The sequence below is a fragment of the Caretta caretta genome, chromosome 8, assembly GCF_965140235.1.
Source record: "Caretta caretta isolate rCarCar2 chromosome 8, rCarCar1.hap1, whole genome shotgun sequence".
Lineage (NCBI taxonomy): Eukaryota > Metazoa > Chordata > Testudines > Cheloniidae > Caretta > Caretta caretta.
The window spans coordinates 17711431-17738804 of record NC_134213.1 but is presented as its reverse complement, the minus strand read 5'-3'; the positions used below and the strand labels follow the sequence as shown (position 1 = coordinate 17738804).

General features: G+C 42.2%; 1 long non-coding RNA gene across 1 annotated transcript in view; it reads left to right on the top strand.

Annotated features, from left to right (window-relative positions):
- The window catches only part of LOC142073074 (uncharacterized), a 184620-nt gene extending 159633 nt beyond the window's left edge, over positions 1 to 24987 (top strand). Inside the window, exons 3-4 of the long non-coding RNA XR_012669762.1 lie at positions 20646 to 20762; positions 24827 to 24987. This is a non-coding gene — a long non-coding RNA (uncharacterized LOC142073074). The remainder of the gene's footprint in view (positions 1 to 20645; positions 20763 to 24826) is intronic.
- Positions 24988 to 27374: the final 2387 nt, after the last annotated feature.

Here is a 27374-nt window from a genome sequence, read left to right as displayed (position 1 = left end):
CCATGATGCATGCATTGGCAGGGCCCATGCTTTCAGAGAAATCTGTGTCCATGTCCTGATCACTCACGTGACCGCACTGACGTCGCCTCCTCGCCCGGTATCGCTTTGCCAGGTTCTGGTGCCGCATATACTGCTGGATAATGCGTGTGGTGTTTAATGTGCTCCTAATTGCCAAAGTGAGCTGAGCGGCCTCCATGCTTGCCTTGGTATGGCGTCCGCACAGAAAAAAGGCGCGGAATGATTGTCTGCCGTTGCTCTGACGGAGGGAGGGGCAACTGACGACACGGCTTACAGGGTTGGCTTCAGGGAGCTAAAATCAACAAAGGGGGTGTCTTTACATCAAGGAGTATTTCAGGCAGGACTTCACGGAGGATTCCAATAAGAAATGGTGCACCTAAATTATTGTTCTTATTGGAACAAGGAGGTTAGCCTGGCCTCTGATTGATACATGGCTAGATTTACCTCACTGCACCTTCTCTGTGAGTGACTGCAGTGTGACCTAGAGGAATGAGTCCCCTAGACACGGGAGGAGGCAAATGAGTATAAAACAAATCTGGTCTATTTCTTGTTTTGATCCACTCCATCTATCTTTTACATCTTTGGCTGGTGCAGAAGGACTGCATGCCATCTATATCTCTTGCCTGCCTGGCAGAAGATGGTACAGTACGACTGCTAGCAATCCGTATCGCCTGCCTGCTCACCATAAGACGGTTCAATAGGACTGACTGCAGGACTAAAGAGAATGACCTGGTCAAGTCACTCCAAATTTAGTCCCTGCGCCCATGTCTGTCCAGGCGCTCCCAGCCGACGTGGCCAGGAGCACCTTGGACATGACGATGACGGCTACCAGTCGTACTGTACTGTCTGCTGCCACAAGGCAAGGGGTTGCTGCTACTGTGTAGCAATGCCGTACCACGTCTGCCAGCACCCAGGAGACATAGGGTGACGGTTACCTGAGCGGGCTCCATGCTTGCCGTGGTATGGCGTCTGCACAGGTAACTGAGGAAAAAAGGCGCGAAACGATTGTCTGCCCTTGCTTTCACGGAGGGAGAGAGGGAACGGGGGCCTGACGATATGTACCCAGAACCACCCGCGACAATGTTTTAGCCCCATCAGGCATTGGGATCTCAACCCAGAATTCCAATGGGCAGCGGAGACTGCGGGAACTGTGGGATAGCTATCCACAGTGCAATGCTCTGGAAGTCGACTCTAGCCTCGGTACTGTGGAAGCACTCCGCCGAGTTAATACACTTAATGCACTTAGAGCATTTTCTGTGGGGACACACACACTTGAATATATAAAACCGATTTCTAAAAAACCGACTTCTATAAATTCGACCTTATTCCGTAGTGTAGACATACCCTAAGGGGAGGTGTGGAAAATACCCCAAAGATTGGTTGGGTGGATAAGTGGATGCTTACTATTTATATTTATATATTTATTTAGGTGTTCACAGTAACACAGTGAGTAAAGACACAGTCTCTGCCTCAAAAAGCTTACAAATCTAAATTACCAATCCTGCAATCCTCACTCACAAGTAATCCTTCCTTACAATGGGAGCAGTCTCACTGCATATAGTAGCATGTATTTAAACCTTTATGTCCCCAAATTCCACAGGGATACTTGAGTGAGAATTCCTCATGAATGGTATTCAAGATAGAGCCTCAATCTTGGTGAGAGTTTGTATCAGCACTAGGATAGATAAATGCAAAAGAAGCACTCTTCTGCATTTAGAGATGTTGCTTTGATAAATATTCACTAAGGAGGGAGCATGATAAATGAAGTAACTCGGTGTCAGGACTCTTGGGTACTTAGCCAATATCTTTTTGTACAGCTTTGAGAAAATCTCCCCTCTCTTGTACCTCAATTTCTATATCTGTGAAGTGGGGATGAAATTAACTACCACACAGGTGGCTTGGTCAATACTTGTAAAAATATGTGAACATTCTCAGATGACAGGAGCTATAGTATTACAAAGTACCATGTTATTACTCTTCCCAGTAATACCCTTCCCAGTAAAGGCAGTGTAAGATAGGCAGACCCATCTTCCAGTTTTAAACCTGATAGTCCTGTTTTTAAATGGTTTGTCCCCTGTCCAGTACAGAAACAAAACTGGACATAGTTTTGTCTGGTGTCACAGACAGGGGAAGCCATTTTGAAGAGCACGTTGCTCTGGTCACGCTGCCAGGGCAGGATGGTAAGTACCTTAAAATGGCATCTTCTACCTGATAGGACCTTGCATGCACAGTATGAGTGAGGTCACACCAATGGGGGCGGGGTCATGCAGGCATGGGTGGGGCTACACCATTTCTGGAGATATTGGAATGTCTAGTATTCTGGGGATGCGTAAATGGCCACCTAAGTTTATGTCCAACTTTTTAACACTGCGTTCCCAGTAAGCTGCAGTGAGGAGAAACCACACAAGAGGACAGAAACCAGGAGAGAGATTTCGGCCCTGGCTCCAGTTCTCCCTGAAAGCATTTTCCCTTGACAACAGTGTTGATGTGGCAGCTGATACAGCATCACCCACACAAAATGTCTGTCACTGCTTCGATTTTGTATTAAGATATGTGGTTTTGGAGCTCACCATAATTTAATTATTCTGTTTCTCTTCAGGCTTTTCTGCAAGAGCAGCAGCAAAAGCCTGATTAGTAAAAGCAGGGCAAAACACGCGTCTGCAGATTGTGTTCTCTTTAGCAGGTCGACTTGTAGAATTTCTTCACTCTGGCAGCTTCTGGCATTTGTTCATTTTAGCCTCATGTTGAATCACTTGAGGTAGTGATTTTTAAAGCATTAGGGCCAAATTCTTGCTCCCATTGAACAACCTCAGTGAAGCCCTGGGAATAGTCTAGGGGCTTAAAGTTTAAGCAAGCACTTAAGTTCTTTTCTGGATCTGGGCCTGAGTGCTCAGCAGGATCGCACCCTGTGTGAGCCAAATTAAATTCTTCACTTCTTATAGTGAAGCCAGTTGTGGAAGACAGGCATTTCTCATGTCTAGTGTCTATAACACAGTCACTGACAATCACAGCTCAAACAGCAAGTGGCTTTTTATCCCCCTAAGCAATAAATCATCCTAAGTTATGTGCCATGTTCAGATACCGATTGCAGTTATTTAATGACTTAACATTCTTTAACAAACTTCATCAGCTCCTGCCTACATTATGGGCCCCATGCTGGTAAAATAAAACTGGAGTATCTCCACTGGAGTAAAATAAGCTGTGAGGTCAGAATCAGACTCCTTCATTTGGGGGGAGGAGGATGTTGGAGATGTGTGAGATCTTCCTCCCACTGAAGTCAATGGCAAAACTCCATCAGGAGCAGATTGGTAACATTCACCTCAATACAGACAAGATGGCACATGACATCCAACTAAAGCTTAAGTGAGATATGGTTTCATTTGGTGAGGGTGTTTTTTCTGTGGGCTTTCTGTTTTAATCTTAGTAGAGAAATTAAAATATTTTAAACAGCGAGCCCCCTCCCTCCAACCTCCACAGACTTCAGAAAGAAAGAGGGTGAGAAAGTACTTCTTTAAACTATTTGTCAGGTTTAATTGATCCAGCCTTGCGATCCCTTGCCATACGGAGATTTCAGTGTGAAGGCGGATGCTAGATCAGGCCTTAACAAACCTGAAGTTTCATTAGTTTGTGTGTATAGAAGTAACAGTGATTGTGAAGATTCCAGATACTTTATGAGCAACTTGTTGCATTGTGGGGTCTGTGTAAAGGTGAGAGTGACATGTTATTTTACCTTTTGTTGTTGGTAATATCTGTCAAATTTGATTTTAGATTAAAACATTGTCTTAAATGGAATTTGTCCTTGATTCTAAGTTGATGTTTTTAAAAATCTAACTGCATTCATTAACTTTGAGCAAAAGTAATTTCAGCAGTTCTGCCTGGAGAGGATTTTACTCTCACTTCTCTAATAAATTATACATATTGCTGAAAGGATGCAGTGGGGGCTACATAAGAGGAAAATAATCAATAGCAATGCACAGCCAAATGTGTTTTGCCATTTGCCTAATCTTCATGTTTTATGTTAGTCTTTCATTTAATTTTGTCATTAGTATCTAAAACCTGCCAGATCTCAAATGCCACAATATTAATAAGGCATTTTTAAAAAATGATATTTAAATCCTTTTCTCTTCCCTCTCTTTGCAATGATAATTCTAAACAAATAAAAATAAAAAGGGGGTAATCAGTGTTATTGAATCAAATGTTCTGGAAACAATTAAACTGCAAACACTTGTTTTCTTGCTGGAAAGATTGCCCAATATTCACAAACCTGATTTCTCCCAATTGCTATTTTCCCCCAAAAAAGCAGAAGTCTAAATTTATCTATAAAAGTTATGATATTTGGCAGAGATTTTTTTCCATTGGTACTTCCCTTCTGCACAAAGTGTTAATTCTCATCCTCTGAGCCTGAAAATTGTTGTAGGCATGAAGGTCATTAATTTTAATTAAATGGAACTTTTTTTTTACACTTGATAGAAAATGTGGATTAGTTTCAATGAGTTTCATTAAATAAACAGAGAAAATTAAAATTTATAATACATTTCTGAACAGATCTGAAATGGTCTCATCAAAAGTTTATTAGCTGGCAAGGGGCAACTGCCTCAGTGGTGAATAGCAAAGGATACACTATGAAAGTGTTCCTAAAGATTTTACCTGTTGAGCAACATGTACGTGGACATAATATGCCTCCCCATGCTGCGTGGGCCATGGAACTGTAGGTCAAGAAAGATATTTAATCCTGGTCTACACACGCTATTTTGTTTAACTATACTTGTAAACCCCCTAGCGTGGATGCAGATTTTCATTATGAAAGTACATCAGTGGCATAGTTAAGAAGGAAATTTGGGTGGGCTTCCACTTACGGTGGACCGGCAATGACGAAAGGTCTGACATTACAGCAAATCATTTATATTGGGTATGACTGAATTTACTTAAATTTGGTGTTCACACAGGCTGAGCTGGGTGGCCCATAATCCACTCAGGCCCACCTGTGGACAGAAGGCTTCAGTGTCCGTGGCTGTCATTCATGACTCTTTCATCAACTCCAAATTCATTTAATTTTCTATTTTGAAACATCAAGGCCCAGATTTTTAAAGGTGTCTAGGCCTTGCAGCACTGGGTGTTGCAATGCCTGGCTCATTTAGGAGCCTAAATCTCATATTTAAAGGGGTTTAGGCACTCAGGGACTGCAACACCTTTAAAAATCTGGGTCCAAAACAAAAAATGTTCCTGATGCTTGGAAGAGTTTTATTAGAAACTTTGTAAAGAATGAGAGCATACAGGATTCACAGACTGAGATGAAAGGGAGTCACGATCATTTCGGACCTCTAGATTTTTTTTTTGTTCATTTGTTACACAAGGTAATGTTTGTATTTTACATTTTTTTTCACTCTAAACACCTAATTCATTTTTGAACACGTTCCCAGTTGCAGCTTTGACTGCTGCTTTTAGTTTAGTTGTTCATTCCACACGTTTAATAAAGACTTCTCTCCTAGTCTCTCATATTTCCCACTATCCTCATAGTGAGGAGTGGAATCTCAAAATATCTGGAAGTTCAATATAGATTTATAAATAGTTTGTCATTGTTTTCAGATGCTAGGGGTGTGGTGCTCTGCTCCTGTTCGGTGATAAGTCGGCTGTGTGCGTGTTCCCTCTGTGTGCTGTCCCAGCTCTGTGCAGAGAGCTAACACAGCAGACCCCGAGAGAACCCCCAATGACCACAGACTCTAGTAAGGTACGAAGGCACGTTGGCCAGGTTTATTGATCAAACGAAGCACAGTGATAGTTCCCTATAGACTCTACAGGGAAGACTACGAATTTGTGCTCCCTGGCAATGGACTCCACTCAGTCACTGGCAGGACTTTCCACTGCCCCCTAGGCCGGACAAAGACACCACCCCAGGGATGCATTCTTATACACAGGTACAAACAAGTTACATAACGCTCCTGACATATTGAGGTGCGACCCCTTTACGTAACTATGCACCACCCTTCTACGTAGTGAGGTGCCACCTCTCACCTTGTACATGTTGGTTCGAACAAAACAACTCTATCCATCATACTAGCCTTTTGCCCCTGTCCTTGTTATCTATGTGGATGGTATAAGAATGTTCTTGTACCATTTGTATACAGTTCTGGTATCCAATACACTTTAGATATATATTTGTGCAACAGCATATCTTTAGGCAACATCAGCCTTTTCCTTGCCAGCTTCTGTGAGCAGGGCCTGCCTCTGGCTTTATGTTAGCAAAGTCTTGACCATTACTTTAGCTCAGGCCTTAGGTCTCATACTGGGCCTCTGATACCAAGGGTTTATGTTTCAGGGCCTCATCTTACTACAGTCATAAATATAAAGGGAAGGATAACCACCTTTCTGTATACAGAACTATAAAATCCCTCCTGGCCAGAGGCAAAACCCTTTCACCTGTAAAGGGTTAAGAAGCTAGGATAACCTTGCTGGCACCTGACCAAAATGACGAATGAGGAGACAAGTTACTTTCAAAGCTGGACGGGGGGGCGGGGAAACGACAAAGGGTCTGTCTGCCTGTGTGATGCTTTTGCCAGGAACAAATCAGGAATGCTCTTCAGAACTCCTGTAAAAAGTTAGTAAGCAATCTAGCTAGAAATGTGTTAGATTTTCTTTTGTTTAATGGCTGGTAAAATAGCTGTGCTGAATGGAATGTATATTCCTGTTTTTGTGTCTTTTTGTAACTTAAGGTTTTGCCTAGAGGGATTCTTTATGTTTTGAATCTGATTACCCTGTAAGGTATTTACCATCCTGATTTTACCGAGGTGATTCTTTTCTTTTTCTTTAATTAAAATTCTTCTTTCAAGAACCTGATTGTTTTTTCATTGTTCTTAAGATCCAAGGGTTTGGGTCTGTATTCACCTATGCAGATTGGTGAGGATTTTTATCAAGCCATCCCTAGGAAAGGGGGTGTAGGGTTTGGGGGGATATTTTGGGGAGAAGGTGTCTCCAAGTGGGCTCTTTCCCTGTTCTTTGTTTAACACGCTTGGTGGTGGCAGCATAGGATTCAAGGACAAGGCAAAGTTTGTACCTTGAGGAAGTTTTTAACCTAAGCTGGTAAGAATAAGCTTAGGGTGATTTTCATGCAGGTCCCCACATCTGTACCCTAGAGTTCAGAGTGGGGAAGGAACCTCGACAGAGTTTCATCCGATTACTCCTATATTGAGCCCAGTAGCTTAAATCTAACTAAAGCGTATCTTCCAGAAAGAAGGATATGTATCCAAAATGCTGGGTCATCAAAAGCACACCACCAGAAGAAATATGGTACTAAAAGTAAGCTTGTGTTTAAAACAACAACACCACCCTTCAATCCTTAAGAACAATAGAACTGTCCTAATGTCCTTAAATACCAATGGGAACATTTTTTTTTTAAACAAAAAACATTTTGCTGCAATGTTTTGGCACAAATATTGTCCGGATGGACTCATACATGAGAAATATCTAATCAAATGCCTTCCAATTTTAATAATCTTAGATTATATTAGTAACAGTGTGGTTATATCATGAGATGGTGCAAATCAGCATAACTCCAATTACTTCCACCAATTAAAGTCAATGTATAATCTGAGTTTTGTCAGAAAAATGTTAGGTTGGGTGTTTGTTTTTTGTTTTAATTTCAAGTCACTTTGCCCATCGCTAATTCTTCAGATTAGTTTTAGATTTTGCTAATTTCCTCTGGGTTGCTTATTTTCTTGTCTTGATTTCAAGCATTAAAAAGAGACTTTTTCTAAAAATATATCCTATCCACTTGGAATGGATATAGAGCAGCAGTTCTTGACTAGTGTCCTACTCTTGATCTGATTTACGAACATATGTCCAGAGGACAATCTTCTCAAATATACACACCAGTTCTTGGGGTGCTGTAATATGCCCCATACCATCCAGTGCAATAGCTTGAAGAAGCTACCCATTTAAAATTATGCAATGACAATGGGAGGTCCACAGCGTTATGCACATAATGTCCCATTCAGTATATCAGATCAATAACATACAAGTCATGTATCATTCTGTTCAAACCAGTTTGAGCTTGCTTCAAGTCTGTCTTCTGTCACTCACTGAGTACTTCCCCTTAATTGCTCCCCTTTATGCATCTTTTGCATATCAGGGATTTTGATGCCTGTGAAAATCAAAGCATTTGAATAACTCAGTCCTACACTTAGATAGGATTATCGTTAGAGAGGCTATTCTGCAACAATACTTCGACCTCAGTTGTTAACAATCCGTTTATTTCAGTCTGCTAAAAGATAGCTCCTTTAAATATTTCTTTTCCTTTTTGTGTTTGGCATGTTTGCGTCATTCAATTAATAATTTACAGGGCTACATAAACATTCATGATAAGAAGGAAAAGGTGGAGGTGGCTGCTGCTTCTTTTTCATAGCGAATTTTGAAATATCCTTGATGCTAAAAGCCTCTTTTTGGTACCATGTTTAAAAAAACAATCTATGCAGCCATCAGCCTCAAGACACGTGCAGTAAACGTTTCACAAAAAACAAGATAAAAAGAGCGCAAAGAAAAGAGTTACAGCAGAAAACCATTTGTTGTTTTGCTCTGAGTCACTTTGGGTCCAAGAAACGATTGTGCTATTTAATATTCTTCCTAGTTGAAGGCTGATGTTCCCTTTCAAACAGACTCCTGCAACTTGAGCAGTTCACTTCAATCTTGAAGCTTTTTCATAATTACGCAATCTATTTCTGGAAGATGTAAATGGATTTGTCAGCACCTTAACTGGGGGTGACACCAGAAGCTAAGATCCGTAATTCTGCACCCTCTCCTGTGGGACAGTTTCTGAATCACTGAGCTGGCTAGCAAAAGCAGACTCATAACAGCAGCTTAATATTTGTCTCTCTTTTGCAAGGCGTTTGCGTTTTCTGGTATCATTTGTCTCTGAAGAACAGTATCTGTAGTACATGAAAATACATTTTCTCTCCTACCCCCTCCCCCATCCTGCTGTCTCCTGAATCAGCTACCTTGACACTGTGTCTTCTTTTGTAACAGTGTCTCTTTCTCCAATGTTTTCTCTATTAAAGAAAAAAATTCAACAGGAGGTTTCAAGTTTAGCAGTAGGTCAAACAAGCTATTGTAGCCTCAGGACAAATCTGCGTGGGTTTTTCTTTTTTGTCAGACAAATCTTCTAACCCTTCTGAAGGGACCATGGTCTGGAATGAAGGCAATTAGGTTGTGAGAACACCACTCTCATAGCTATCAGGAGAGATGAGGCGTTCATTGCTATCCATGTTTCAGTCAGAAAGGCTGGAAGGAAAATTCAGATCCCACCAGGTAGTTCTAAGATGTTATATCACTCCAACTGTGTGGAATTTTCTTTTGTTTTTTTTTTCCTGTGACTTAGTTTTCCAGTCTGATGTCCAGATATTTAAACACACACGCAACAGGTTTGAAACAAGCATAATACTCCACTGTGACAACTGCTAAAATTGCACTTGCATTCTAGCCCAATAGCAGCAGATCCCTGAAACTGATGGACTGCTAGGGAAAGGGCAACTACATCTTTGGGTTTCCCCGCCTCTGTGCATCCACCTTATGGTGAGGGGAGCTGTGTGTATTGGAATAGAGGACTCTGCATAGGAATGAGCTCTTCAGAGGATCCTGGCTGGCACTGGAAGGCAGGACCTGCTCCTTTGAGGTGTCCAGCCAAGGCCTGACATAGCCTAACCAATGACACCGTCCTATTTTAAAAATAAAGTGAGTGTCAAAGCAAATTTACCTCCTGCCAGTCCCTTTATTATTCACAGCTATCCATTTAACCAAATAGCTCTCCTACACGAAGGTTTCATGCAGGACTTCTAACCCAGGGCTCCAAAGTGCACAGTTCAAATTTTCACGAGGGGGCTCAGTGGCCGCAGTGGCAGGATATTGTTAAATAACCTAGTAGCTAAATCAAAGTACTTTCCCTTTAAATGAATGAGGGCATATGCACTGAATTGAGCTAGAGACCTACTTTAAGCCACACTTAGGAAAGTTCCTTAGAATTGAACAGAGAACATCACTGATCTAAAATTCTTTTGGGTGATTGTATAAATATTTTTAAAGGAAGTCATCGAACTTTCAGCCCCAGGCCAGAGGTGTAACAGAGGTGGCTGTTATTTTTACATCCTTCCAATTCTGGGCTGCTCTGGGGGGGCTGTCTGTTATTACAGCAGCCTATCCCCGGCTGCCTTTGGGGAGCAGTACTGCCTATAATCTCTGCAGATTTTGACCCCTGAATCCAGGAAAGTGTTAGGTGTGGTTATGAGCCACCTTTGCCTCCTTCCATTTGAGCTGTGTGGAGTGTGAGCTCAGGATTGAACCCAGAAACTTTTCAGTACCTAGCAGTGCATGAGAATAAAAAATTAGCAGCTGTTCCTGATGTGGAGCAGTCCTTGGGAACAGCTTCACTTGGTTCTGAAGAGAGGATTCATCAGACCTACTCATGGCTAGAGAAGGACTTTGTGATTCGGGAATTGTGAGGGGTAAATCTTACAGATAGCTTCATTACCAAAGAGAGAGGAGCCATTTGTAATGCAGGAGACACGATAGTATACACCATGGTAATTAATGGACAAACCTTTTAGTGTATATATTTTTAATTACCATGGTGTCTCCTGCATTACAGAAGAGAGGAGCCATTTGTCATGAATGTTAAGGGGATTCTTTATTGACATTGTTGGATGCAGATGGACTTTATGGCTCTCATTCTGTGTCACCTAGTGTCACCATATACGGTCTCTCTCTCTCTGTCCTCTGCTAGCAGTTATGGATGGCTCTGCTAACCACATACATGTGTTATTTGGTTTATAATTAGTACCTTTCTGCCTGAAAGATCCAAAGTGGCTCTTACATTCCAAATGGAATCTATTCTTTTATTGCCATAAAGCAACCAGCTATGCTGGAATATGGCCACTGCTTTGCAGCCCATGATAGCACTGTACAATAGTTTAGGACTGGAAGCGAAGATTACCCTATCCAATTGCAGAGGTACATTTCTAAATTACTACACAACCCACAAAATATCAACTGCATCAGTGGCTGATTTTCATTTCAGTGAAGGTATTCTCTGACTGAACACAAATCTTAGCTTCAGCCATTTACTGAAAAGCTAATGTCTGTAAAACGATTTAGCTTCAACACTCACAATCTTGTTCAAAAGCATTGACCTCTGTCCAAACCCTCCTTCATGTCAGATAAACCATTCTCTCAGTGAAATACACTTTGACATTCACAGCAAGAAATTGCTCTGCATGCCCCACATTTTGTAGGTGAATTATGGTCTCTATTCTCTTGGAAACAAAATGATAACTAAATATATTGTGTGAAACTTTCAGTGTTTCTCCTTAACTCAGCCTGTAATATTAGTGATTTGTAGCATAGACTTTTTTGCTTGAATACTCTCCACATTTTGCATGTACAAATACCATTCCTCACCCCCACCCCACCACCCCTGGTTAGATGATTAGCTGTGCAATTACCAGATTTACAAAAACACCTCTTTGCACATGGAGACTGATGCCCCTACAAGTAAGCTCATGTCAGTTAAGGAGAACAGCTTATTAAAAATAGAAAATAAAGAATTTTTTCACGTGATGATTAACATCTGTACTTATAGTAATAATTTGGGAGAGTAACCTGGATATATCTTTCAGTGAGCACATCAGGACCTTCTTGAGGCCTTGAACTCTGGTCATGTGTTGGGTTTATTGTGGCCTCACCTCTTATCGTGGAGGATAGGTCCATCAATTGCTATTAGCCAAGATGGTCAGGGATGCAACCCTATGGTCTGGCTGTACCAAAACCTCAGGGCTGTTAGAAGCTTGGATTGGATGACAGGCGATGGATCACTTAATAATTGCCTGTTCTGTTCATTCCCCCGAACCATTTGGCATTGGCCACTGTCAGCAGACAGGATACTGGGCTAGATGGACCATTGGTCTGACCCAGGATGGCCGATTTTATATTCAGAAAGGCGGTATTGAAGCAGTGGAGACATTCCTAATTTCATACTTTCAAAGTGGTCCCCAATATCTCCCACCAATAATCACAAAGGAATAGTGTAACCAGACACACCTCCTATTCTTCCAGTAGCCATTCAAGTGCTAATCCCTGAATGAACAAGTAAGACCTGGATTTTCAATATGGAGCAATAAATATTTTGATCAGCGACTGTCTAATATATTAGTGAAAAAGGTGAAACTGAGCAGCAAATTGAATTACTGCTATAAGAAATATACCTCCGTCTCAACCGTCTTTCCTTTCATAGGTAGGCAAAACAGCTAGGGAAAGAACTAAAGAGTAAAATTCTGAGCACCCACTAAAATGTCTTCCTGTTAGGATTCCAGTTAAACAAGAGACAAGTTGAAGTACAAGAGCTGACCACTAAAATAAACAGTATAAACTAGTGCCCAAAAGCTGAGAGAGGAATACGCATCTAGCTGTCTAATCTGTCTGTCTAGTCTCTCATATTTTTATTGCCCCTGTTCTCCTAAGTCTGAAATGAATTAAATACTGACTGGTAAGTAGGAGTAAATTCACTATATGGTTGTCTGCACATACTGTGGGTGTAATTTAACAGTGATGCCTCAATGCCTTTCAAAGTGGTATCTCACTTAGAGAAAAAATGAAAGAGATAGCAAGCCAGAGGTCTGCAGCAGTACGTCAAGGTACTTTATAGAGCCAAAGAAAACTATAAAACAAACCAAAGGGCAAAAAAATGACCCAAAACCCTGACAGCCAGAAAAAAATGGACTGCCTCAAGCACCATTCTCTTGACTTATGTGATTCAGTATGCTTCCTCTAAAAATACATTCTGTCTGGAATTTAAAAGACTTGAATAAAGGCACAACTGGGTTTTCATTTAAGTGTCTTCTGTTTTCACCTGTTTTCCTGATGTCTTTTTAAGTGCGCAAGTGCTTCCCAGTTGTATGTCTCACCTGATGAAAAAGATAAGGTGGGTGAGGTAATATCTTTTATTGGGCCAACTTCTGTTACCTTCACCTATCTTATTTCTTTAATATCCTGGGACTAACATGGCTACAACATCACTTGATTTAAAAACAAATGAGTACATAGAAGCCAATAGAAGCCAGATATACCAGGTTTAGGGCCAAATTCTGCCAATAATGTGGTGTAAAGTGCCTGCAATGTACCACAGGGTTTGGGCAACACACTTAAATATTGTGAAGAGGGAAAAAAAAGTAGTACAAAAGGACCTTTAGAAAAGTTAGAAATGTGGGCAGGAAATAAAAATGAGAATGTAATTGCGATATAAGCTCATAATTATGGGGGCAAATCAACTGAAACATACTCATTTGATGGGAAGGAGAAAGCATGGGCTGGATACTTAATGGCATGATTTTGCCAATTCCTGGTTTGCACATCAGGATTTTCATGCATGGAATAGAATCTAGTCTTTGGAAAGCAGCAATGCTATAAGAGATGTAGGGGATGATAGTGGAGAAGAGACCTTGGATGGCAGTGCACAGCCAATTAACCATGAGTTCTCAGTGTAGTATGTTGTCAAAGAAAAACAATGGAAGAAAACCCATCCCTGGTGTAACTCTGCTGAAGTCATTCAGTTGCCTACAGATTTCTGGTATTTAAATACAGAGAACTGAATGCAGGTTTGGGTGCAGTCTCACCAGTGTCTTTTGAAGAGGGATTACTGTCTCCTTAGTCTATAATGTGATGCTTTTGCATATACAGCCAGCTCCATCCCTAGCCTATTCCACTGATTTACAAGCATTCTTGTCAAGCATACCTAAATACCAGAAGCTATGTATTGCAGTGAAGTCAGAGAAGTGGAATGAAAATAATTAAGGAGCTTGAGGCATTTACATCGGAGGAGAGATTAGAAGAACAAAATATGTATAAACAAGGACTAAGTGGGGATTTGATAACCAGCTACTAGTATTTGAAGGATGTAAATGCCAAGAATGGAGAAAAATGTTTAGGATTGCAACAGGTGTCTAGTTAGGAGTAATGGGATGAAATTAAGAGAGGCAATCTTTCAGCTGATTCTCCAGAAACTTTCCTAATGCCAAGACTGATTGGACTGCTGAATGGTCCCCAGTGAAATAATGAAAGCCTTACTGCTCGAGGACGGGATTTTCAAAGGAGCCTAAGGGTGATAGGAACCCAGACTACATGACAGTTGGGCAGGTAGTCCCAGATTATTAACGGTATTTAGATATTTCTCCATTCAGTCCTGTAAAGCCTAAGTCCCATTTTCACAGGTTAGGCACTTACTGATTTTCAATAAGACTTAGGCTCCTAATGCCTATGTCACCTTTGGAAATGGGAGTTAGCCATTTAAGTGGCTTGGGCCTTGATACGTTGAGTGAAGCAATATCTGCATACCTTAAAATATACTTATAGGTCTTAACTCACCTAGGCCCCTTTGAAAATCCCATTCTTAGTCAATTAGAACTGATTTGGGCGGCAGAATATACTGTAGGGAACAATCATGCACTGTCTAGGGTGAATGATCTAATAAGGTTTTGTAACTGTTTTCACCATCCAGGTCAGAAGTCAAGGATATTGCAGACTCTACTAGGTGCGTAGACACAATGGACCTAAATCATCCCTAGCGTAAATCCATAATATTCATTGGAGCAACAGAAAGGATGAAGTTGGACCACTAGCTAAGGGCATGACTCAGATTGATGTGCAGATCATGAGTGCAAAGTGGCAATAGACAAAGCTACTCTCAGTAGTCCCCAAGCCATATTTATTTATGAATCAGGTGTAATCAGCAACAGACTGCTCATTCATTTCACAAACTGTATTGTATAAGTAAGTGGAATGAAAATATTCTAATTGGCTTCTCCTAGGTAAATATGTTCTCTTCTTTTTACAGACCAGAAAGACCTTAATTAACATGATTGTTTCCGACTAGTATATTTCAAAATTGTGGTTACATATAGGTGAATATGATTTAAAATAATCTGTCTAATGATTAAACCTTACTAAGTGAAGAGATGCTTAAATCAGGCACAGTCAAAGAGAAAGCTATGGAAATGTAGGGAAAAGAGTTGATTAAAAGTTTAAAAAGGAAAGTTGAAACAAATCGCAAGGAACTGTCCTGTAGAATGAAATGAGGTTGAAACTGACAGGCTTCAATGGGACTACTTGTATTTAAAGTTAAACGTGTGAATAAGTCTTTGCAGGATTAGGACCTGTGAAGAGATGTAACCCCCCATAGGTGAACAAAGGATTAAGAGGCATTTGAGAACTCTATTAGCCCACCTTGCAGCATTTGGAAGGCATGTCAGGCTTGATTCGTTATCAGCCCCAGCTGGGGAGGAGTAGCCTTCTTCATAAAGGAAGGAAGTAAAAGCCACTAGGAAGGTCCACGAAAATGGCCCAGGAAGGAGATGGTTACAGTGCCTTACTCTGAGAAAGGAAGCATGGGGAAGCTCTAGGAGTGGGGCTAGACTCCATGGTAGGCCCTGAGAAAAGGACTAGACTCCAGAGAAGTAGTCCTCGGGGTGGGTGTTCTACAACAGGGAACCCAGTGGGACTGAAAGCTCAGATGGGTGGAGTCTGCTTTAGTTGCATTTGGTTTGTCTGGTTTCTGCATTTTGCTGGGGGGATGTTAGGGAAGAGCCTGGGAGCCCACTATGCTGATAGATCAGTAGGACTGCAGAGGAGCCCAGAATGAGTGGAAGACGATGTGTTGAGAATTAGAATTGCATGAGGCACTGTGTGTTTTAGATACTGATATCTCGGAAGGGGTAAGGCTTTAAGGTGAGCTGGCCAGAAGGCTGATTCATGATTCACTCTTCTACAGTGCCTCAGTAATGGTTTAAAAGTTAATCATACTGTTTGAACCAAAAAGACCAGCTTCAGCTGAAGCGTTGGGTAAAGCAGGGTTCTTATTTTACTCCTAATGGAATGGACCATGCTTCACTTTAGAGAGAGAAGAGAGGGTTCTCCCTTGTCAGTTAGACTGCCGTTGCTATATTAACAGTTGTCCGCAAATAACCTTCATTCTTGCTTTCATACTGGGATGTTCTTCCTTACAGCTTTGCATCTGAAGAAATGCACAGTAACATTCGTTTCCTCGGTGATGAATTTTTGTTTTCTGCAATCATGTGGCCACATTCAATAAATAATACAAATGACACACTCAGGCCACGTGTGCAACATTAAAATAAATCAGTAATGCCTTGCTCTGCAGGGAGCACAAAAAAGTGGCCTGATCCTGCAAGATGCTGGGTGCCTCCTGCTAGGTGTTGAGCTTCCCCTGCTACAAATGAAATCAGTGGGATTCAATATGTCAGACTTTTGTTTGAGATCCGTCAGGCCTCAACTCCGGTGTGTCTAAGGGAGAATATTCCAGGCCCTGCCTCCTGTCCTCTCAAGGTTATCACTGGGGATAATCCCTCAGATTTCAGGTATTATGATAGATGGATGCACATATGTCCAGGTCCTATATTACTGATTACCTTTTTACAGGCCTCAGTGGGTGGGGAATAGGGTGACCAGATAGCAAGGGTGAAAAATCAAGATGGCGGCGGGGCGGGGGTGGGGGGACATAATAGGCACCTGTATAAGACAAAGCCTCACATATCAGGACTGTCCCTATAAAATTGGAATATCTGGTCATCCTAGTGAGGAAGGTCCCTTTTCCCGCATCCTCTGGACTACAAGATCCCTGTGCTAGGATCATGTAGGCATTTTCCACTCAGTCATTTTCTTTGACTGGGGTGGTGTCCCACATTTTTTATTTTTGTAATGTGTTCAGGAGTCCAATGTTGCCTTTGTTGACTTATGGAATGTACATGCTGCAGCAGATGACACATGCGGATCCAGCAAAAGACGGTCATTTTGATCAGTGATCTTTCATTTCAGCTGCTCCCCCACCCCATATGCATAATGTGTACATTCAGACTCAAGAAACCACCACACCAGCTACTGAGATTGCAAGCTTAGGGTTCTCCAAAGGCTAGTGGGGCTCCTTTGCCACAGGGATGAGCAGTGTGTGTGTGTGTGGGGGGGGGAAACACTGGAAATGCAACTTGTGTGATATATGCCTCTAGGTCCTGATCCCAGATCCACTGAAGTGAATAGGAGTCTTTCACTGACGTCAGTAGGCATTGAATCAGACCCCTAATTCCTAGTACACCTTCTGGATTCCGCTGTGCCCATGCTCTACACACTGTTTATTCTTTAACTTGTGATTAGTTATTCTGACTTTCTCCTGGATCATCTGGCATCCCCGCAACAAACTGTAAGGTCAATAGGCTCCCATCAGCAGAGATGACAACACCTGTCCTCTACCACTTCAGTTAGCAGCCTTTTCGTCAAACCACACAAAACAGGTTTCAGAGGAACAGCCGTGTTAGTCTGTATTCGCAAAAAGAAAAGGAGTACTTGTGGCACCTTAGAGACTAACCAATTTATTTGAGCATGAGCTTTCGTGAGCTACAGCTCACTTCATCAGATGTATACTGTGGAAACTGCAGCAGACTTTATATACACACAGAGAATATGCAGAGCATCGGCTAGTAATGCACAAATTGAAGTAATCACTTCATTAACTGGTGCAGGGACCCTTATGCCTCAACCTCTACTTGAAAGTACCCCACAGAAAAATCATTTTGTTTTTGTCCTAACGATGTTTGCCTTGTACAAGCAGCACAGATGTGGATTTGCTTCTGTTCTTTAACAGCCGGGTGCTGCAGTTATTCATTGATGTCTTGGGCTTTCATATGGTGGTGAGATCTGAATTAATGAGGAACCATTGCAGATGGCTTTGAATGCCTTTTACAAAAATAATCTTTGCAGATTTTTTGGATTTATCATGGAAATAAAATAATATTTAAGATACTTAGGGGGACAATAAAATTACATTAGCTGAAGTTAGAATTAAAATTTGTTTCAGGTGACTAGAGGGCTCCTGAGATCATGTCACTAAACCAGGATATTAGAGTGACAATCATTTCATTAGGGGAAGGTTTCACGCAAGAACTCAGAGAATGCAACCTACTCTGTGTGGAAAGAAGTTGGATTTTCAAGGACATGTTTCTGTTTGTTGTGTGCACTTCTCTAACATTTAAAAAGAAAATCCCATGCCACAACAGAACCACGATGCTCATGAAAAGGTGGTACATCGTGTTCAGAACAGCCAAGATGGATTAAGGTGCCAGTCTATACGGATCTGATATACAACATTCAATATAAAACACCATTATGGACTGAAGAAGTATGTTTTATGGCACCTGAGAAATGGCATGAATGCACTGGTGGAAATCTGTTACCCTCTGTGTAGGGAGAGGGGAGGAATGCCCACAGTGTTCATAAATACTGATCATTATAATTTCATACTTTATCCAATATAATCAGTGCAAGGCATATGGTACATAAATAAAGTGGCCAGAAAATGCTTCCAGCTCATGGGATGGAAATATTCAGGGAACCAGTGAGGAATTCAGGATTACAGAGAAGTTCAAGATATTTACTGCTGGCTTTTACATCTTCAGAACTTTCTCTGACACAGTGACACGCTGCCAATATTTTAACAAGGGCTTCCATAAAAGGATTCTCACTTAGCCCATGATAAGCCAGTATCTCAGGGGTGCATGTCCTGCAGAGAGATGGGGGGGGGAATCTTATTTGTTTTACATGTAAACAAAGCACGTTCTCATCATAACTAAAGGAAGAGGGAATGCCACGAGGCAGAAGCTCATTCTGGGCAGTATTTGCTACAAATGTTCCTGAAAAATATCCAAGATAATATTACAGCACAGTGTTCAATGAGCATAATTTCAAGTAGTGTGTGGGGATGAGAACTTGTGAAGGTGGATCTGTGTGTACCTCCTTGGGAAATCTCTTGCAAATACGTGTCTTTGGTGCAATCTGATCCATGCGAAAGGGAAACAATATGCTCTTCTGAAATATATGCTGAATCTCAGGAATTCTGTCAGATAGGTCTCCAGAGAGGCAGTGAACTCCACCTGTGGCTGGGAAATCACTCCAACCTTTGGTAGCAGAATTATAGCTGTGGGCTTTTGAGAACTCTTAAGAGCCTCCTCCAGCCCATCACAATTCTGCCACAATAAGCCATTGCTGGAGTTTCAGGAGAGGTTATTGCGGGCAAGCAGACTGCACTTAGGAGATATGGTATATTATAACTGATGGAGTTTTATATCTTCTGTGCCCTATCTAATCTATCTACCTCCACACACACACAAACTGGACTATCAAATGTATTGCTAATTCCTGAGATTGATTCTATAGTACTGCCTCAGACTCCCTCTAACCTACGTTCCCCCGTGGGTGCATCCATCACAGACTTGATGATCTTGCTGACAGCCCTTAAGGGTAAATTCACCAGGGCTAGTGGCAGGATGTTCTTGCAACAGGCTCCTTTTCACAACCTGCCAGAGCCCCATGTGGGTGGCTTTTCACAGGTGGTGCAAGATGTGTGTGTTTTTTTTTTTCCCCATTAATTTTCTTAACGTGACCCTGTAGCTGAGCTGTAATGTATGGGGATCTGGGCTGGATTAACTCTCCTGTGGGCCCAGGGTTATTAGATTTTGTGGAGCCCCTGGGGGTTTGGAATGGGGGAGTGGGCTCAGGGCTGGGGAAGGGGATTGGGGTTTGGGAGGGGGTGCAGGCTCTGGCTGGGAGGTGCTTATCTTGAGTGGCTCCTGGTCTGCGGTGCAGCAAGGCTAAGGCAAGATCCCTGCCTGTCCTGGCTCCGTGCTGCTCTGCTACCCGAGGTGGCCGGCATGTCTGGCCCCTAGGCGCAGTACATGCTGCCCATGCCCACAGGCCCTGCCCCTGCAGCTCCCATTGGCCACAATACCCAGCCAATGGGAGCTGTGGAGCTGGTGCTGGGGGCAGGGGCAGTGCGCAGAGATTCCCTGAACACCCCTCACCTAGGGGCCACAAGGGGACATTGGCGAGCTGGTGCTCACAGCTCCAGGCCTGGGGGGTGGGGGAGTGTGTGTGCCAAGGCTCGGGGACTGGTGTCTGGCCCACGGTGCGGAGACTTGCCACGAGCCAGATGGAAAAAAAGCAGCGGGCTGCATCCGGCCCTCAGGATGGTGGGGGGCCTCTCTTAGCCTGAGGCTCTGGGCTGCAGCCCCTAAAGCCCCTGCTTAATCCAGCCTTGATTGGAATACAGTATTTTCTTTGCTGCTGGGTTGAGGTGGGAATAGCTTAAATTGTTGGTAACATTAGTTAGGCCCAGAATGCTGTGTATAAAGGCTTGATCATACACTTCAAAATAAATACAATAATTCTAGGGGCTCACGTTTTCAAAAAATTTAGGGCACGACTGTATGGTCTAACTTTTATCACAATTACTTGATGTTCTTTGTGTGCATAAACTGTCATTGTGGGTCATTTTCTCCTGCGGTTGCAGTAATTGCTCACAAAGATGTAGGTGCATAAAATTTGGCACATACATTCTTCGAAAATCTGGCCCTAGATATTTATTCTGTTAGGCTTTCTGCAAATTCTAACTCAGTTGTTATTTTCCTGGGATACTGGAAATGCAAACGTACTGAGACAGATCATGTTGTCTTAAGATACATACATTCATTCATTCTTCAGCATGAAAAGCTTTTTATGATGTTAAATCTGTTAATCTGGATTGTTTATTGTAGGGTCTTTGCCTAGCTCCCACTGGGCAAGTGTCCACATTGCAGAGAAGCACCACAGTGGATGATAACCGGAAACCTGGTTGGCAGGCTCAGTAGAGAGGCCAAGGTCTGAATGAATTGGTGAGTGAATTATCCTCGTACTCTTAAAGTTAGTCACTCAGCGTCATTGCCAAGACAAACTACTTAGCTCAGCATCCTGAGGAAACTTGCACTCCCGCTGCTCATTCTGTTCCTGCCGGCTGGCTAAGGAGAGGGCTTAGTGGAGTGCTGCCAGTCCAGCACTTTTTGCTGCTAAATGTTAAATTCACTCCTACACATTTTTAAAAAAACGTTGCCCAGCTCCCATGGCCCTTCCAATGCGCACACGTGATAAGAAGGGGACTATGGCTAATATGGATTATGAACTCTTCGGGACAGGGGACTGTCTTATTGTACATTGCGGCAAGGTACCTCCTTTGCCTAGCTGGGCTCAGTGTTTTCCCCCACTGGCAGTGTGGGGGGCCTGGAGTAAATCAGTCCCACTCCGGAGAGTTTTTATTTCTCGCTTGGATTTCTTTTCTGACGTTTTACAAGTTGGGCCTTGGGGTCGGCCCAAGCAGCACTCTTCAGCCGCACCAAAGAAACCAATTCATAACACACAAAAAAGGAATAACTTTCCCTTGTTATGCTGGGTTCCGATGCCAGTCCTTCCCCAAACAGGCAACTAGCTTGGTTGCTTCCCCTGCAGGGAGGAAAGCAGCCTTCCACTCAGGAGAAGCGTTTTCTCCCTGCAGCCACTTGCTGCAGCTTCTCTCCCTCTCCCCACCAGAAGAGGGGATTTAAAAGGTCACAGGCAGCTCTTAATTGAATTCAGGTGTCCCTAAGTGACCTGAGGTAACCTCTTTTTCAGCTCAGAAAGAAAAGGCCTTTACCATTCTAGGGCTGATATACAGTTCCTGCCTTCCACCACTCTCTTGTAGCTGTCTGGCCTTTGTTGCAATATAGGCATATATACAGGGGCGGCTGTACCAATTTTGCCACCTCAAGCAGTTGCCGCTGAATTGCCGCCACCGCAACGGCGGCAGAGCTGCTGCCCGAAAGCTGCAGCGGCGGGAAGGGCGGCGGAGCTGCTGCGGAATTGCCACCGCGGGACACGGACTGCCGCCCCATACTAAATGCCGCCCCAAGCACCTGCTTGGAAAGCTGGTGCCTGGAGCCGGCCCTGCATATATACAGTGCCGGGGGCCCTGGTCCCCTGTCATGTCTTTTGATACTACCATAATCTAAATAAAAACACTATTCCCGCCCACAGGCTCGAGCAGCGACCGCGTAGTAACAGGGTGTTGTGCTTCAGACTTGATCCTAGCTTGAAAGCAGATAAACTTTGCTAACTCTCCATTCCTGGTAAATTTTGCCCCGATCCAGCAAAACTCACCAGCATGTGGTTAATTTAAGCACATGCATACTCCCTTGGGGCTATTTGTGTGCTTAGAGTTAAGAACGTACTTAAGTGCAGGATCAGGACCTTTATGCATACAAGCCTCATTAGCTGGGCTTGTTGGTATGAAATGAATTTCATCCAGGGTGAGTGGAGGAAGCCTGTGAGGTTAGGAGAAGAAGGGTACCTACTCTTGCATGTCTAATTATTATGCCTGCCACAAAGTTTACTGAATTTTGGCCTAAGGGGTCGTTGAGCTCAAGTAAATAGAATCTTCAGACCCCTAGGGATAATAGTGTTCTCCAGTGTCATAATCAGTTTGGAGAATGAGTTTTTGCTACAGCTTTAAAATGGGGCTTCAAATGCTGGTGGAGTTAATAGGATTTTACATGTGCTGTGAATTTTCTGAACCTATCTACACTATTGTTTGACATGCAAAGTGTGATGTTGTCTTTTTATTAGCAGCACTTCATGTCTGACATATCTCCCTACTAACACTGAGGATAGACATCTTAAAAGCAAATTGTAATCGAAATTCTGAGCAGGTTGAGATGAGAATTAGCTGCCTGTCTAGTGCTTTTCTATTTATCTCCAAATGTCAGCACTCTGCACTGGAAGTTTGATAGGGAGGCATCTGCTGTTCCAGACTAGAGAATTAGCAAGCATGAGAAATGGGGTTGGGAGGACCGAGGACTAATTGAATCACATTGCTTGACAATACTGTGGAGTATGCTCATGGAAGGCCAAAAGAAGTAAAAGGTGTGACTGCAGCAGGAAGGACAGTCATGATAATTTCCAGACAAGTCCTTTTTGCAAACTCTTACAGTATCTAATACCTGGGCTACAGCAGACGGTACCTGCAGATAGCAAGTGCCCTACTAGTCACCTTGTAGCTGAATTGGATTTTGGTTATTTGCACAATGGTGATTTCTCAAATGACAATTCCCTGGAATAGTTGTGATGGTATTTTCAGGATTGACCTATGGTGTTTTTATCAATCTCAAAAGGTAACAAAGGCATGGCCTGTGTTAGCGCAAGAGTGGCTGTAGTCTACATTTGATATATATGGTTTCAGGCTACTGTGGACAGGTATGAGATCGTATACAAAAATAAGTCTCCCCTCATGTCTTACTGGCTTTCAAAGCAACATGCGTAACCATGGTAGTGAAAGATCTTGGAATAGAGCTGTTGAGTAACTGAAATAACCCACTACCAAATGTTGCCGTTGCTTTTAAAGATTGTATAGGAGGTTTCACTTGACTGCAGTGGTGGTGAGTGATAATTCCATACTTGTCATGATATCTCATGATGGTCCATGGGACTGCAAAGCATCTCCGTTAAAATAAAATGTTCATAAAATAGCATAAAATGTTACATTTTACTGCGGTGTGTTGGATTAGTATTAGAATCTGGTGTTAGATATAATGGGTCACATAAATATTTAGAGTAGACTGGATTACCAACAAAAATAAATAATTTGTGTCCATGGTAACTTGTGGACCTATTTATGGGTATAATGTTTTGAACTGAAATTAAGAAGTGTCACCCTGTCAGTAATCCTAAAACATAGCCAGGACTCTTCACAACACTAAGAGAAGAGCTAGACATTCATTTTCCAATCTGTACATAATTTGGCTTAGGATACGTCATCAATTAAGCATCAGATGCTACAGAAATTCTCACGCCTCTGCTTTACTTCAATACAGCAGCCCCGAGACAATTATTTGAGGCATCTGTGGATTAGAGACCTCTTTTCTTTTTACTTGGGTACTAAAGTGTCAGCAGTACCTCTTTGGCTAAAACATAGGTAAAATCATTCCTCTAAAATTAGTATTCTCTATTTTTATTTCCCATCTACTGCCACTCTATTTTAAATGACAGAAGTGTTCAAAGTTCTCCAAGTTGTGCTTCCAGTTTCTCTTTGGAACATTGTTTACCTTACTAGTATAGCTACTTGTAAAAGTGTATACAAATTGGTTAAAATGTAGAAATTAATGAACTCTTACTAATGCAGATTATCCTTATTATTAGATCACATTCTGGCAAATTTATAAAATGTAAAAGTTTATTTGCCCTAACAGTATCTTTATGCAGATCAGTAATAGTATGTTACAGGTCAGATCCTAGAGGTCACTGCAAAACTTAGTTTTTTAGGCTAAAATTTTCAAACACACCTAAATGACACAGGAGCCTAAGTCTCATTTTCAAAAGTGACTTTAGAGTCTAAATCCTTTGAAAAGAATGCTAAATCCTTTTCTGTTTGTGGAGGAGATATCCACACCTTCCATGCATTGAGTGCAAGTCCACTGCCTACAGGGAAGGCAGAATCCTGAGACTGTTACAGTCCAAAAAATGGATAAGATAACTATTTTCTTAGAATATAATTTTCTATTAAATTCAATAGAACTTCCCTGTAAATAATTAGTGTTGAACCATACTATGTTATATGGAGAGGCTTTTATTAATGTAGCATAACAAGCATCATTATTGTATTAAATATTCCAGGTCCTGATCTAGTATCAAGTAGTAATCCTGTAAAACAATTCTGCCCTGTGAGTTCTCCAATGGTTAAGTTCAATACATTAATTATAAAGCTTTCTCCTCTGGAATCATCATAATAATGTATCTGTCTTGGATAGATAGAAGTCCAATAACATTTCATTTATTGTGTTTGCTCATTTGGGAATCTCAGAAAGCTCTTCCTTATGTTAACAGTCAGAACTTTCTAACTCATAAATTCATAACGAGAAACTCTTTTTTCATTCAGACTCAGATATCACTGTGATGGGTTCCTCCCAGGGTGCCACCTGGAAGTGGGGTACCACTGAGCCCCCATGACCCATCAGCCTGGCTCACTTTACACTGTACTGCTGTGTCCACCCTGCCAAGCCCTCTCCCAGGCTCCAGCCTGCACTTTAACCAGCACACATACAGGTAGGGAAACACCCAGCTGCAGTTACATACAGATTCTGTGATCAGCTTTGCATGGGGAGGCTTCAGCTGGGGAACTTCCCAGCTACTCAGGCACCCCGCCCCGGAGTGTAACCCCCAAATTATACCATCTTGTGCTGCACAGGGAACTGTACAGGGTAAGTTCATGAAATTTGCACCTCTGTTAATGTGGAGAGGAAATATACAACAGCTTTTTGCCCCAATGTCTTCCACACACACTGGTTTTAAATAAAGCAAAATAAGTTTATTAACTACAAAAGAGATTTTAAGTGATTATAAGGATAGCAAACAGATCAAAGCAGATTATCTAGCAAATAAACAAAACATGCATACTAAACTTAAAATACTAAAGAGATTGGATATGAATAGTCGATCCTCACCCTAAGTGATGATACCAGCAGACTGCAGATTCGTAAGGGACAAGCTGCACTTGCTTACAGGTTGGAATCCGCAGGTGTTCCATTCATAGGCTAAAAATCCCTTTAGCCTGGGTCCAGCACTTCCCTCAGTTCACTATTTCTGTTCCTTAGATGTTTCCAAGAGTCTCTTTGGTTATGAAGAACCACGATGATGTCACTCCCCTGCCTTAAATAGCCTTTGCATATGGCAGGAACCCTTTGTCTCAAAGCTTGGTTCCCATGCCAGTAAGTGGAAAAACACTGGTATCCCAAGGTGGAGTCCAACACCAGGGGACCTGATCACATATCCCTGTAGGATTACAGCAGCCATAACTCGGAGGCTGTTTGTAGCGTCCTTCGGAATGCTCCCCCCCTCCAGTGGGGATAAACTTCTTCTAAGGCCTACTGTTTTCTCCCAGTGGCTCATTAACCTGAATGGGCCCTTCCCAGGCAGCCATCTAGACTGGGAGCCTTTTGCCTAGTGGGCATTCCCCAGGTGTAATCACATGAGTAATACAGATATATAGTCAGTATTCCTAACTTCAGATACAAAAATGACACATGCATACAAATAGGATAGTCATATTCAGTAAATCATAATCTTTCCCATGACACCTCACATGACCTATCTTGCATAAAATATCTCAGAATTATGTCATAAACCTTTATAATATCACTGTGACGAAAATGGGAAGCAGTGTCATCATCACAATCAGCAGATGTTCCTCTCCTCTCTTTCCCCCACCCTCCACTAGCTATTTGTAGTGCACTGGAATTGGGTGGTATCCCTTTCAATAGTTTGAGCCCTCAAGTGGACCTTACTGTCTTCTTTGTTTCAGAGGGGACCAGAACGATGCCAGAGCAGTAGTATGCAGATGCAGTTAGGACTTGCATGTTGTATTTACTTACATGGGGATTATTTGGAACGCTGGTGTTCCCATGTGGTTCTTTCATGTTCACGTTTGTGTGAAGAGCAAAAGACGTAACACCATTGTTGCAGCACTTTCTGTACATTTTCTCCTGTGGTGGAAGAGAGAATTTCTGAAGATAGCTTATATTACATCACAGGTTTTACATGACTCTGAATGCAGCTTGCCATGTGAAATTGGTGAGGTACGCAGGGTTGTGTGGGTCCTCTGTACCAGGTGAATTTTTACGTCATTTCAAGCAGCATCCATAACTCCAGAGGATCCTTTAAATAGTTCGAGAGCTTCATGTGCGCTCTCTCACCAAAGAGAGAATCTCATAAGCAGAGCATGTTTCTAACCTATTGTATTCCCCTTCAGCTGACACTGAAGTCAATGAGAGTAGCATGTGTTTAGCACGTCTGGAATACCGGTCCTATAGGTCTATCTGGTGTAGTGAATTGTTTCTGATTTTTTTGGCTATGCTTCAGGCTGCACATGTCATTTAATAAGTTAATTCATTAACACCTTCTAAATGCTTTAAGTGTTTTTTACTCACAAGTCATCTGTTGCAGGGTTATGAAAATACTGACATGGCTTCTATCTTTTCCATTCAAAAAATACATCCCTTTTGCTCGAGGTCGAGGTACCTTGGGAAGGCAAGAATGGAGGAAGCGTGTGTTGCACTATGACCTTAGGTGGGAACAAACCAAGGACAACCTCTAGATCTAAAATTATGAGCCTCTATTGCCTGAGCTAAAAGACCCAGTGCGATTAACGAGGGCAGTAGAAGGATAATCAACCTCAATATGTAGGTCAGCCTCCACTAGAGGGCAACAGTATGTCACACAGAGCCTGTGTATGTCACACACAGGCTGCAGCTATTGGGCTGTATCATCAGTGTGAATAGGGAACTTGAATCTCCAAGGGCTGTCAGTCTGCTTCTCTTCACAAACACAAAATTCTCTCTCACACCCAATGCTTCCCACCCCGCCCCAGTTTTTATTTCCAAGCTCCCAGGGGATTCTTTTATTTATAATGTCCCTTTAAACCATTTTTC